Consider the following 14,225-nt stretch of genomic DNA (forward strand, 5'->3'; position numbering starts at 1 on the left):
GTCACTCATCTTAACTCCTAACAATATAATCTTATTCACCACACTCATAAGCCTGTCTACATACTCTTTTACTTTCTCCATCTCCTGCATTCTTAACATTTCAAACTCTTTCTGCAGGTTCATAACTTGCATATTTCTGGTTGTGTCACTTCCCATGAACTCCTCCCTCAATCTATCCCAAGCTTCCTTTGCAGTTTCACATGCCATTATCCTTGTAAATACAAGGTCTGTTACTACAGAGTGTATATGGGAAAGTGCTCTTAGAGCTTTTGACATCTCTTCCTCATACATCCTCATCTGATTTAGAGTGGGGTTTGGACCAAGCTGCAGTGACTATTTTTCCTCTTCCACACTGGAGGTGAGAGAGAAGTCTACTGAGTTGCCATGGAAACCAGGTTGCTGTTTTAGGAGAGAGTTGTTCTTCAGAGGGTTGAACTTTGATGGTGATTCAAGAATGATTTTTGAGTTTGCTAGATGATGGTTTGTTAAACTAGCTCTGATACCATGTTAGTGTTTAAGCTTATGTCGGATGTGCAAAGAAAAGGGGAACTAATCCCTTTCATTGAACAACAAGAACTGAATATAACATGCTTTTGCTTATTGTTACAACCACTGTCAGTAAGACTTTTACACAATCTCAGCTAATCCACACAAATCCAACAACTACATTACATATTAGAGACACAAAGCCTCAAAATAAGCTAAGTTTACCTAAGTCAAATTTAACACACAAGTTGACAAATTTATCCTAAACTACTGCATTTAAAACATCACCATGCACGTCACATTTGTTGCATCAAAAACAACTTCCAACTTTTGGTTCCAACAAAATGTACTTCCAACACAGCATCAACCTTTAATAGCTTTGCCAAGATATATATGCAAGTATGATCTGTTCATATTTTTACTCAAATACATCTTTGACCAATTACTAAAATTTTGAAATTATATTTTTAATGAATAAAACCTTATAATTTTAAAATTATTTACAAGTATCATATTATATATTTCGGGAATGATGTATGTTTAATATTAATGTTGAGATCAGTCTATAGATTTTTGACATTTCTGTAGCTTTACCAAGATGCAAGTGTGTGACTCATTCATATCCTTTCATTGGAAATGCTACATCAAAGGGACTATGAGAGAGACCCACCATAAGTTTTTAAATTCTTTTTCATCTTCAATAATGTTATTAGTGCCTTTTATTTTATTTATTTTAATTAATTTATTTATTTTTTTAACGTCTACCTTGTTAAAATGTGAAGCTAAAAACACAACCGTATAAGTGTAAGTCAAATGCTACAGTTTTGATCGAATCATTTGCAATCTTTACTGCTGATTAAAGGCACATCTAAGGGCTGATATTTCACTAAAAAGTTAAGGTATAAAAAAGGGCAGCTCTTCAATTAAAGCTACAGTGAACAAAACAATAGAAATCTCTCTTCTTCTTCGACTCTGTAACTTTTTGCTTTGGTAGGTTTTTCTTCAGTTTACTCCAATTCCTGTGATCTTTGTGCAATCAATTAGATTGATTAGTGAAAGCGGCGTTTCCTTCATGGGTAAAGAAGAATGGGCATATCGGACATGAGAAAAATAATATTTCATTATGGAGGATATTTTGTCTTTTCACCTACACGAACGTATATCAATGGTAGAGTGAGTGAGAAGTACTATGATTTTGATTTAGAGTTCGAGTTTCTCACATACTTTGCTTTGTTGGATTACATAAAGAAGAATTGTGACTTTGATATACTCCGTGGAGACAAATTGTCTTACCTAAAGCCAAGGAGTATCCTCAATGATCTTGATGGGCTAGTCCAAATTCTTGATGATGATGACATGAGAAACATGCTTGCAAGTTACAGAAATACTAAGGGAATGCATGTTAACATGTTTACTCTCTAAGAAAATGATGATATAGTGCCTTGCTATCCCGAAGAACATAATCTTGGAAATTTTTCGAGAGAAGTCAACCAGACATTTTCGAAGGAACACACATCAGATGTTGGAATTGAGGCATGGACATCAGGTTTTAATTTTAATTTTTTCCATTTTACTTTCACGCATTTTCATTTTCTAAATGTTGTGCAGTTCTTAATTTGCTAATTAATAATTATTCATGTGGTTTTTAGGTCTAAACACCAAAAAAAGGAAAACAAGAGGTCCTACGCACTACATAAAAATCATTACATTAGAAAAAGGAGAAAAATTGCCTATATAATTTGATGAGGATCATCAGGCTGTTGGCGAAAACTCAACAGATTTTGTTTGGTTTTTAGGACAAACAGTTCGGAGTAAGTCATGTTGTCCTTTACAAATAAAGGAGTGGAAAGAACTTAAAGAACATGAAATTGATCATAAGTGGACCATTATCAAGGTAAGACAGATAAGAAATAAATATTTATAATATTTTGTATTTTGTTTAATATATTAAATTGTAGAATTTGAAACTTATTTATCTTATATGCTTTTCAGGAGAAGTTTGTATTTGAAGAAGTAGAAGGAAGGAAAGAAGCCATTTTTGGTCACATGAATTCCTTTTATATGGTTTACAGATGCAAAATGAAAAAAAGATATTTTGATTCGAAACCAACTTACCAAAGTCGTCTGAAAAACAAGCCTAAACTTGTTCATATGGACGATTGGAAGTATTTGGTTAATTATTGGAGTGAGGCAACCTTTCAAGTAAGCATAGCTATTTAAGTTACATTTTAGCATAATTACTATGTAATTATAAGATATAAATATTATTGCTTATTTTATCATTACACAGGAAAGGAGTAGAACCAAGAATAAGACAAATGATCAAAGCGGTCTATGCCTCCTTACACAGGAAATGAAAAGTTTGCTCGACTCAAACATCATGGTATGAATTTGCTTTCAATATGAGATTAAGTTTAATAATTCACATTTATTGTTTTTTAATCAAATATTCATAGCTTTTATTATGACAGCAAAAGAAAAATGGATATACTCCTTTGTGTTGAAGTTGGATAGAATCTCGCAAAAGAAAGAAAGATAAGCAAGTTGAATCCATATAGAAGACATATTGTAATAGCTTTGTATTCTCTTTACATTTCTTGATTTTATTATGCACAACATCCCAAGATATACCATAAATTTTTTTTGCAGTCACAGTTTGATCGATTAAAAAAAAACAAGTAGAAAGACAAATCTTATTGAATGATGAGAAATATTTGAAGAGGTCCTTAGTCCAGAGAAGAATGACTATTTGTGTGCTTATGGTCCAGGAAAAAGTTACCAAATATTTTGGAAGTAGACCAACTAAAGCACAACTTATGAAACAAGTGGAAACAACTAGGAAGGAAGCAAATGAAAGGGTGGAGGAGGCAAAGAGGGAAGCAAATGAGAAATTAGAGAAGTGAAAAAGCAAATGGAGGAGTGAATAGACGATGGAAGAGAAGTTCATGATGATGCTTACAACTCAGGGTCAACAATCTTCAATAAATAACAAATCCTTTTGGATGAAATTGTAAGTTATTTTGAAAATTGCATATATACTATGAAAACCATTTTTCTTTTACATTAATCATAAAGCGTATGCAATGATTACATTAGTCTATTGATTAATCTAATTTTTTTTTTTCAAATTGATATTGCAAGTTGGTGGAAATTCTTAAATGGTCAGGAAAGATTGCTATGACATTGAAGATTCATATTTTGTAAAAAAAAAAAAAAAAAAAAAAAAAATTAGTTGATAACATTTTAAATTACTAGGATGAAGGATTTTATGAGTAGACAATATTTGGTTGGAAATGACTTTGTAATGTATAACTTTTATGTTAGAAATTTTCATATGACGTCATTATCTATTTAATAAAAAAATTGCTATAAATTTATAATTATTATTAAATTTGTTAATTATAGCAATATTTGTACAATAATTTTAATTAAAGCAATAAATATAAATTTTTTATATAAATTATTTGTTCCATAGCAATAATAATATTTAGCTACAAATTAAAAGATTTATAGCAAGTTATTTCAATATTAGCTATTAACAAACTATGTCCATAGCAACTAATTTCACATATAGTATGACTCAAATGTCCATAGCAAATAATTATAATATTTAGCACAAAAAAAAGTATTCATAGCAAGTAATTTCAATATTTTGCTATTAACACACTGTCCATGCAATATCTTTTCATATAGATAGAACTTTCATATGTCTGTAGCAAAAAATTAATATTTAGCTATGATTCACTTATGTGGCAAATGATATTTTTATTTAGTTACAATTTTAGTTGTCACATAGCCAAAAGGGAATATATTGCTATGGATATATTTTGTAGCAGAAATTTTCAAGATTTAGTTTAAATTTATTTTTGTAGCTAAAATACAAACATAGCTATACAGACTATTCTCCGTGGCTATAAAGGTAAAGTTTTTGCTACAAGCTTATTATTGTTACGGCAAAAACATTTAAGTTTTTAGTTACATAGTAATCTCATCTATAGCAAAAAAATATAAAATGTTAGCTACGTAAACAAAAAGTTACATGGCTAAATTTTAGCTACACCACTTCTAGCTACGTTAAGCTACAAAACATTGCGTTTGTAGCTAAATCATTTAGCTACGTAAATTCATACTTTTAGCTACAATGAACGCCATGGCTAGAAATGCATAATGTTGTAGTGTAAGAACTTGCCCAAGCATGTGTGTTCATTGCATAAATTGCTTTATGGACTTAAACAGTCCCCTAGGCAATGGTATAAAAGATTTGACTCTTTTATTGTTGGCATTGGCTTTAATAGGAGCAAATATGACAATTGCTTTTACTTTGCACTTACAAATGACATGCCTATATATTTGCTTTTGTATGTGGATGACATGTTGTTGATTAGTGAATCTAAGTCCAAAATAAATGACTTAAATGACACAATTGAATGATGAATTTGATATAAAGGATTTAAGGTGTGTAAAAAGAATCTGAGGAATGGTGATAGAGACAAATAGGAAGTCTAATAAAGTAAAACTTCACCAAATGTCATATTTACAGAAACTCACATCCAAGTTTGGAATGTCTAAGTCTAAGGTAGTCTCTATACCATTAGCTAGTCATTTCGTACTTAGCAAACTGTAGTGCCCTAAAACAGAGAGTGAACTAATCAAAATGGAAAACATACTTACTCTAGTGCTATAGGCTTCAAATCCTGGTATGGAACACTGGGTTGCATTAAAATGGTTGCTAAGGTACATAAATAGCACTGTGCATGTTGGTTTAGATTATTGTAAAAGATATGATATACTTGATCTTGTGGGGTATGTCGATTCTAATTTTGCAGTGATAAGGACAATAGAAAGTCCACTACTGCCTATTGTTTCACGCTTGGCCAAAATTGTGTGAGTTGGAACTCCCATTTGCAACCTTTGGTTGCACTGTCCACAATTGAATCTGGATATGTGGCAGTCACGGATGCTTTCAAGGAGATCATATGGTTGCAAGGAATCCTACAAAAAGCCAACCTGCTGGATGGACTTGTGACTATCTATTTAGACAATCAAAGTGCCATCCACTTAAGCAAAACCTTGTGTATCATGAGAGAACCAAGCACGTAGATGTGAGTTTCCTTTTGTGAGGGATCTCATTTCAAGAGGATAACTACGCCTGGAGAAGATACAAATTGAGGAAAATCCAGCAGACATGGGGACCAAGGTTGTGACTGCATCAAAGTTCAAGCATTGCTTGACTTATTGCATATAAGGTAACACATTAGAGTTGAGAAGGAACATTGAGATGCTTGCTAGACTAATTGAGGGACAACCTGGAGGAGTTTGTCAGCTTCAAGGTGGAGAATGTTAAAATGAGAAGCTAAAAACACAGATGTATCAGTGTAAGTCAAATGCTTTAGTTTTGATCAAATCATCTTGCAATCTTGAACGCTGATTAGAGGGACATCTAAGGGCTATTATTTCATTGAAAAGTAAAGGTATAAAAGAGGGCAGCTCTTCAATGAAAGCTACAGTGAATAAAACAATAGAAATCTCTTTTCTTCTTCGATTTTGTAACTTTTTGGTTTGCTAGGTTTTATTTCAGTTTACTCCAATTCTTATAATCTTTGTGCAATCAATTAGATTGATCAATGAAGATGGTGTTTCCTTCACGGGTAAAGTAGCTTAGGGAGTCTTTCTCTTGGGTTTAAAGATTACAGTAAAATAGTTGAGTGATAGATTACCAAAGTGAGTTGGGTAGTGTTTGAGAATATGAAATTGTACTTTGTAAACAATATTGATCTTCTTAGTACAGCGAGCCTTAGTGTTCCGAAGCTCAACGTGGATGTAGCTTGGTCAAATCTTGAGCAAGTGAACCACGGTAAACTCTTGTGCGTGTTTACTTGTTCTTGATTTCTTTTGTGATTAATTGGTTGATTAGTTTTTAGATTAGTCCCAAATCGCAACATACCTCTATATTGTTTTATTTTTTGCTAGACCTATAAAAATGCTACATATAAATAGACAACTAAGTAAATATAAGGGAGAATAGAGAGAGATTTCTTACTGAGTTGGTGATTCTTCGAGATTAAGCCACTTTGCCGCTAAGAAATTGCGAAGCTTGAATGAGAATCGAAGAATAAAGTCAGTGTTGGAGCAAATTTTGTGACAAATATAATGTAATTTCAATTTATAAAGATTTAAAGTGATAAAATCCTTCATATACATATGAACCTGAATGAAAAGGTGGCTTAAGCTTAATGGTGAAGAATGAACTATATGAGTTGAGTTGTAAATTTAAACATTCTAAGAAAATCATTTTTCCAATTAAGTTAATATACTAAAAACCCTTTCCGTCTACTTAGGAGTTTCATTGTAGCGGTTATAAGGGTAAATCACCGTAGGAGGGTAAACTATCGTACCATTTTTTAGAGGTTTTCAGTAGCGGATTTTAAAACACCCAACCTGCACATGGGAGTTTATTTTCTAGTGGTTCTGACAATTTTTTAAAATGATAAATTTACATATATGCCTATAAAAATACCTAAACTTCAACCAGTACTTGGGATTTTTGTTTATTCAATTACAAGGTGTGGTCTCTTTATTTGTTTTCTACTTATTACAGCAAATCCAATGGTGCTCTTTATTTTAAAGAACATCTTTCATATAAATAAAGAGCATCTTTATTAATTTTTAACTATAGAGAACAAATTTTTTATTCAAATCCAATGGACTCTTTAAATTTGATGAAGATGCTCTTTATTTTCAAGAAAAAGACTCAATAGAAGAGAGAATTAATAAATAAAATGCATAGAAACTTATAGTTTTTTACTTAAAATTAGGATAGAGAGTGAAATTTGACTCTCTAGATGTGGAGAGCCAAACTCACTCTTTAATTTATATTTAAAGGATAAGGAGTCTGTTGGACTCTTGTTTTTATGGATAGGCTCTTTATAATAAAGAGTTTGGGTCATATAAAGAGTCATTTGGAGATGCTCTTAGACGAGGGAAGCTGTGTTACTTGGGTTTAGAGTAAAAAATTATGTCATAGTACAACAAGCATTTCCAATCAGTGGCTCGGGAGAAGAAAAGTAGAAATCCTCCATCTGGTTATGGCATCAATCTTGGATATGGTTCATTTGGTTACTTGAAGAAATTGTTTCCAAGTTTGTTTAAGCAAAGTGGTGTTAATTGTTTCCGCTGTGATGTTTGTGAACTCTCAAAGAGTCATCGAGTTTCTTATCCAATAAAAATGAATAAAAGTCCAATTCCCTTTATGCTTATTCACTCTAATGTCTGGGGGCCCTCCGAAGATAATACTTTAAGTGGATCATGGTGGTTTGTTACTTTCATTGATGACTGTACAAGGATGACTTGGGTTTTCTTTAATGAAATCTAAAGGGGAGGTCAATGTGGTATTTCAAAGATTTCACCAAATGGTTCGTACGCAGTATAATGCTCAAGTTCAGGTTCTACAAAATGACAAAGGATGAGAATATCAAAGTACGAACCTTCAACAGTACTTGACAGCACATGGTATTATTCATCAAACTACTTGCCCAACACACCCCAACAAAATGGTGTTGATGAGTGCAAAAATCTGTACTTATTGGAGGTTATTCATGCTTCCCTAATAAAAGCTACATGCCATTGTCTTTTTGGGGAGAAGCACTCACTTCTGCAGCCTACCTAATCAATTGAATACGCTCTAGCTCAATTGAGTTCCAAACCCAATTTTAGGCTTTTGGTAAAACAGTGAATGCTCCAACTGTCACAAACTTACCACCTCATGTTTTTGGTTGTATTACTTTTGTACACCTCCATAAACATCAACGCAACAAGTTGTCTCCTTGAGCATTGAAATGTGTTTTTGTTAGGTATGGTGTTCATTAAAAGGGATATCGCTATTACCATCCTCCAACTCAATAGTTGTTTGTTACCCTGGATGCTATATTCCATGAAGAGTTGATGTATTTTTCTTCTAAGTCTGAACTTTAGGGGGAGTATTGTCCAAAAGAAATTCAGACTCTTGACTATGTTGTTCAAGATGTGGAAGACTATGAGTCAAAAGCTAGACCTGTTGATCAACAAGAAGATGAAGTGGATGATGAAAATGTCAAGGTGGTATCTTCGTCTGAAGAAACTTCATCTCAGTCTGAATCTCACATTCTTGGTATACCACAACTGCCATTCACTACAAATGTTCCTGATTTAGAGTCTGAATCAATAAAGTTTGAACTAATTAGGAAACAATTACCACCACGGAGTACTAGAGGGATTCCTAAACCAACATACGACCCTAAGCCATCTAGTAAGGTCAAATATCCCATGAGTCATTATGTGTCTAACCATCATCTATCAAAATCAAATTTGTCATTTATGAATCAATTATCTACTGTATCTATTCCTAATAATGTACAGGAAACCTTATCTGATCCAAAATGGAAAGCAGCTATGAATGAAGAGACGAAATCATTATAGAAGAATAACAATTGGAAACTTGTTGATCATCCATCAGGAAAGAAGACTGTTGGATGTCGATGGGTTTACATTGTGAAGTATAAAGCTGATGGTATGATTGACTGATTTAAAGCAAGACTAGTAGCAAATGGGTACACCCAAACTCATGGGATAGACTATACAGAGACATTTGCACCCGTAGCCAAAATCAACATAGTACGTGTCTTGCTATCTTTAGCTGCAAACCTGGATTGGCCATTACAGCAAATCAATTTGAAGAATGCTTTCCTACATGGAGAATTGTCTGAAGAGATCTATATAGATCCTCCACCAAGGTGTATTTTACCAGGGGAGCATAGCCAAAATGTATGTAAGTTAAAGAAGTCACTGTATGGGTTAAAAAAATCTTCAAAGGCATGGTTTGTGAGGTTCACCAAAGCTATGAAGCTTTTTGGCTATGATCAGAGCAATTCAAATCACACACTATTCCTTAAAAAATAGCAAGGAAAGATTAATGCACTTATTGTATATATGGATGATATGGTGGTTACAAGACATGATCCAGAAGAAAGGAATGCTCTGCAAAAGTACTTATTAGAAGAATTCAAGATGAAGGACTTAGGTTCTTTGAAATATTTTCTCGGAATCGAAATGTCTTGATCTAACAGAGGTATCTTTCTATCACAAAGAAAGTATGCCTTGGATGTGCTACAGGAAACTGGTATGTCAGCATGTCAATTAGTTGATACACCAAAAGAAGAAGACTTGAAATTAGGAGTCAACAGTGATCAAGTACTAGTTGATAAAGGGAGATACCAGAGACTTGTAGGAAGATTGATGTACTTGTCTCACACTCGGCCAGATCTTGCTTATGCATTAAGGATAGTCAGTCAGTTCATGCATAATCCTGGAAAGCAGCATATGAATGTAGTTATGCATATCCTAAGATACTTATAACATGCTCCTAGAAAGGGAATCTTATTTTCTAAAAATAATGACTACCAAAATGTGCATGCATATACTGATCTTGATTGGGTTGGAGGAGTGGATAACAAATGATCTACTTCTAGTTATTTCACTTTTGTAGGAGGTAATCTAGTTACATGGAGAAGCAAGAAACAGAAAGTTGTGGCATGCTTAAGCGTTGAAGCAGAATTTAGGGGAATGACACTTGGGATTTGTGAAGCTTTGTAGCTAAGATTTCTACTACAATATTTGGCCTATCAACCTAATCAACCAATCTAGTTATATTTTGACAATAAAGTAACATGTGACATTGCTTACAATCCAATTCAACATGATCATACGAAACATGTTGAATTAGATAGATTTTTCATCAAAGAAAAACTGAATGAACAGATTATTGAATTGCCCAAGATTTTATCAGAGGATCAATTGGCCAATATTCTTACCAAGGCTGTCTCTAAACATATTTTCTCACAAGTGTTAGACAAGTTGGGCATGTGTAACATCTACGCACCAACTTGAGGGGGAATATTGAGATTTCCATAATATTGTGTAAATCTTTTGTAATCTTATAAATATTATGTAATCTTTTAGTTATGTCAAGTGTACGATCTCAAAATATTCGAGAGATTGTATAATCTCCTAATTATGTCAAACAGAATATTATGTAAGTTGTAACTGACATAATTAGAGGATTTAGAAGATCATATACTGCCTATATAAAGGATGTAACTCTTTAGTGATGAATCAATGAATTGAAANTATAATTAGGAGGGACAAGTTCAAAATGTCTCGAGTTAAGTTAAATAATTTATCAAAAACTAAGTGAATAGTATTGTAATTAGTTGAATATACACACAGACACAGGAAAAGTAAACAAGTGAGATCAACTCTACAAAGTATAACCGAGTAAAAACAAAAAATCAATTTAAAATTTTTTTTTTTTTTAAATTGAGTGGGGTCACCAGCCCCCGCTAACCATTATGTAGGTCTGTACTTTATTACATTAAGCTTAAATCAAGCATTTGAGTAGATCTATATATGTTTTAAGGAATGATTTTGAAAATTTCATAAAAAATTTAAGCACACAACTGAAAATAGACACGTGGTATGAGATTCTTGAAAGGGAGAACGACATTTTTCCACCCATTAAGTTTCAAAATGACACTTTTTCACCCTTCGTTAGGTTCTATTATTTTTTCCGTTAATATTTTACAGAAAATATAAAAATACCCTTAAATATTTTACTTTATAAATTTTTTATTATTTTTTAATTAACCAAAAAGTTAAATATTAAAAATTCAAAAAAGAAAAAATAGTTAACCCCACCTAAAAAGTTAGGAATAATGCTATAAAATTGTTTAAAGTTAAATAATTTTAATATTTATTTATAATGTCATCAATATCACATCACTATTATTTATAATTTTTTTCATTTTTACTAATTAACATAAAAAAATCAATAATCCTAATTAATTAAATAAACAAAGAAAAAAATGTATTTTTATATTTAGACTAATAAATAATCGAATAAAGACTTTGAATTAACTAAATTTTAATTTATAATAAACTAACTAAGAAATAAACTATTTATTGGTATTTTCGTCTTTTTAGTCAAATATTAACAGAAAACATTAACAGAAAGTCGGAACTTAACGAATAGTGGGAAAGTGTCATTTTGAAACTTGACGGATGGGAAAGTGTCGTTTCATCAAACCTTGGGCGGGAAAATGTCGCTCTCCCTTCTTAAAAATTTAAGGAGCGTGGGTTATTTTGGATCTTTGGTTTTGACAATGTCTTGTGTGTAATTAATTTTGTATTATTAGTGAATGAGAAAAACCTGTCTAAAACGATCCAGCGAGTATTTGAGTTTTGTGCTTCATCGACTGTTATTTTCCCAGGACAATAACCAGCTGCAAGCTTAACCTCCAATTTCACCTATAAATTACATAAGACTTATTAAGTTTTTTAGATACATCCTCAATTTCTTCAGGTTCAGAGATTCACAGCAAAAAATAATTTTACAAATGTATATTTATAATAATCACTAACCTCTTTTCTCCTGCATTGTCGATGGAATTTTTCAAGGTTATTCTGGTATTGTACTCGTTTCCTTTCTAATTTTGCTCCAAGCTCTCTGGGATTTACTTCACCATGTCCTGATGAGAACTCCAATTTTTCCCCTAAAAAATTGACCCTCGTTGAAATAAGAAACTCCAAGTTTATTCTGGTATTCCTAACATTTGTTACACACACACACACATATGTATATATCTATATACATACAATTTTAATGTTCATAATAACACAATGAATTCAAATAAGATTGTAACTCAAATAATCAACACACGCATGAATGACAAAATAAATGATTATTGTTTTGATATATTTTCAAGATTTGGAGCTTAAAATATAGATTTAAGAAAAAAAGAGANTTCTCAAATTAATATATGATTTGTGTTAGTCTTTTATCTTTCATACTGATTTTTCAAGCCCTTGTGTCCTGGTAATTTAGCGATTCCCTTGTTACAAATAACTTCTTTTGTCATTTAAAAATGATTTTGTGTTGTCTATTTGATTTGAGTTGTAGATACTTGAATCCTGCCTGGAATTGCTACCTGGTTTGTTTACTCAAAATATACATGCTGAGCCTACTGTAAACTTAGAACTCTGAATGAAAAATGGCAATTGTTTGATAGTCTTGGGAGATACTTTGAATAAATAAAGTAGGAAATTAACAATATCCCACTTATAAAGAGCAATTGTTTTCCATATAACAAGACAGTGAAGGGAGCTCATTTGATTCTGTGTTACTGATTTTTCATGGTGAAAAAAACTATTTAATTTCTTTCTTTCCTTTTCTTATCTTCTAGTCTCAGTCCATGAATTCAAGCAGGGCTTTTCTATGGAGAGCACTTGCTGATGGCAAGTCGATCACCTCGAACCACTGCTAAAACCTGCTCAAATCATAGTAAGCATTGTGTTATTGAGGCAAGAGCAATGAATTAGAAATTCAACTAGTAACATTTTTGATATACAGATCAAAATTGAGTGATTAATCACTAATTTTGATTTCATATTTTTGAAGCTAGCAACCGGTTTTTTATGTTTTGGTCTTCTCATTCATTGAGCGTTACACTTTAGCCATTATGTGTAATTTCTTGGTTCCACCATTGTACGTGTATATATAAAAAATTACTCTCTTTAAATTCATCATACCTTACTTATTGAAGGTTGGGGATGAGGTGAATCATAAAATTTGAGGCAAAGCAAGGCAGCCTTTGCCATATATTGAATCATCTTGCTATCACTATTAGCATCCATCAATCTGGGATCCTTCACCTGCTCTAGATTTCCATCTTTTATAAGTGGTACTGCCTGAGTTTCAAAGGAAAGAGAGATCATCAATCAACTTCAATATATAATTAAGAGAAATAATATCTCTAATTGCATACATAATCGGTACAATAAGGTTATATAGACAAATTATGAATACAAACTGGTTTATTTAACATCGGTTTTTACTATTACCCATACTTGTTCTTTGTGCAATAACTATAACTATAACTATAACTATACTAAAAAAAGATTCTATTACCAGAATCACATATGATATACTTGTAAATTATTTAGTTTTGACTTTTTTATATTCTGTCATCTTCCACTCAATACTCATTTTGTATTGTCACGCCAATTTGCATCAAAGTTTGTATTATACTATTACGTAATTAGTAGAAAACAAAAACATTTATTGAAAATACATTGGATTATAACCTTTATCAGAAAAGATATATGCATAAATTATAAGAAAATTTAATAAATTCTGTAAAGGAAATGAGAAAGAAATTTTGAATTGTTTTCATTATTTTTAGTTATTTCTTTAAAAATTATNTTTGTGTTTTGAGTTTGGAGAGATACTCGCTGCATCAAGGTTGTAATCGGGCTTGAAGTTGACGCACCTACACTGTCGACATTCTGGAATATTCTGCCCTATCATGCAAGTTAATTACGCAAGTTACAGCTGGACACACCACTTTCCTATTTTATTTTAGGACTTTATTTTATTTTCAATTAATTAGAATCAGATTAGGATAAAGGTTATTTTGGGATTTTAGAATATTTTTAGGAGATTTAGATTTAGTAGAATTAAAATTCGAATTGGATATTGAGAGAGGGAGATCAGATTAGGGATAACACATATCACACACGCCTCTCTCTTCTCTCTCTGGTGGATTTTTGTTTTTCCTTGGAATTTTCATGATGGCCATGAGTGGCTAATTTTTATAACTTGGTCGAAGGAAACAAGACCTCGGAATCAATAAACTGTGGGATCAATCTGG

This window comes from Pistacia vera, unplaced genomic scaffold (assembly GCF_008641045.1).
Source record: "Pistacia vera cultivar Batoury unplaced genomic scaffold, PisVer_v2 Contig1096, whole genome shotgun sequence".
Classification (NCBI taxonomy): domain Eukaryota; kingdom Viridiplantae; phylum Streptophyta; class Magnoliopsida; order Sapindales; family Anacardiaceae; genus Pistacia; species Pistacia vera.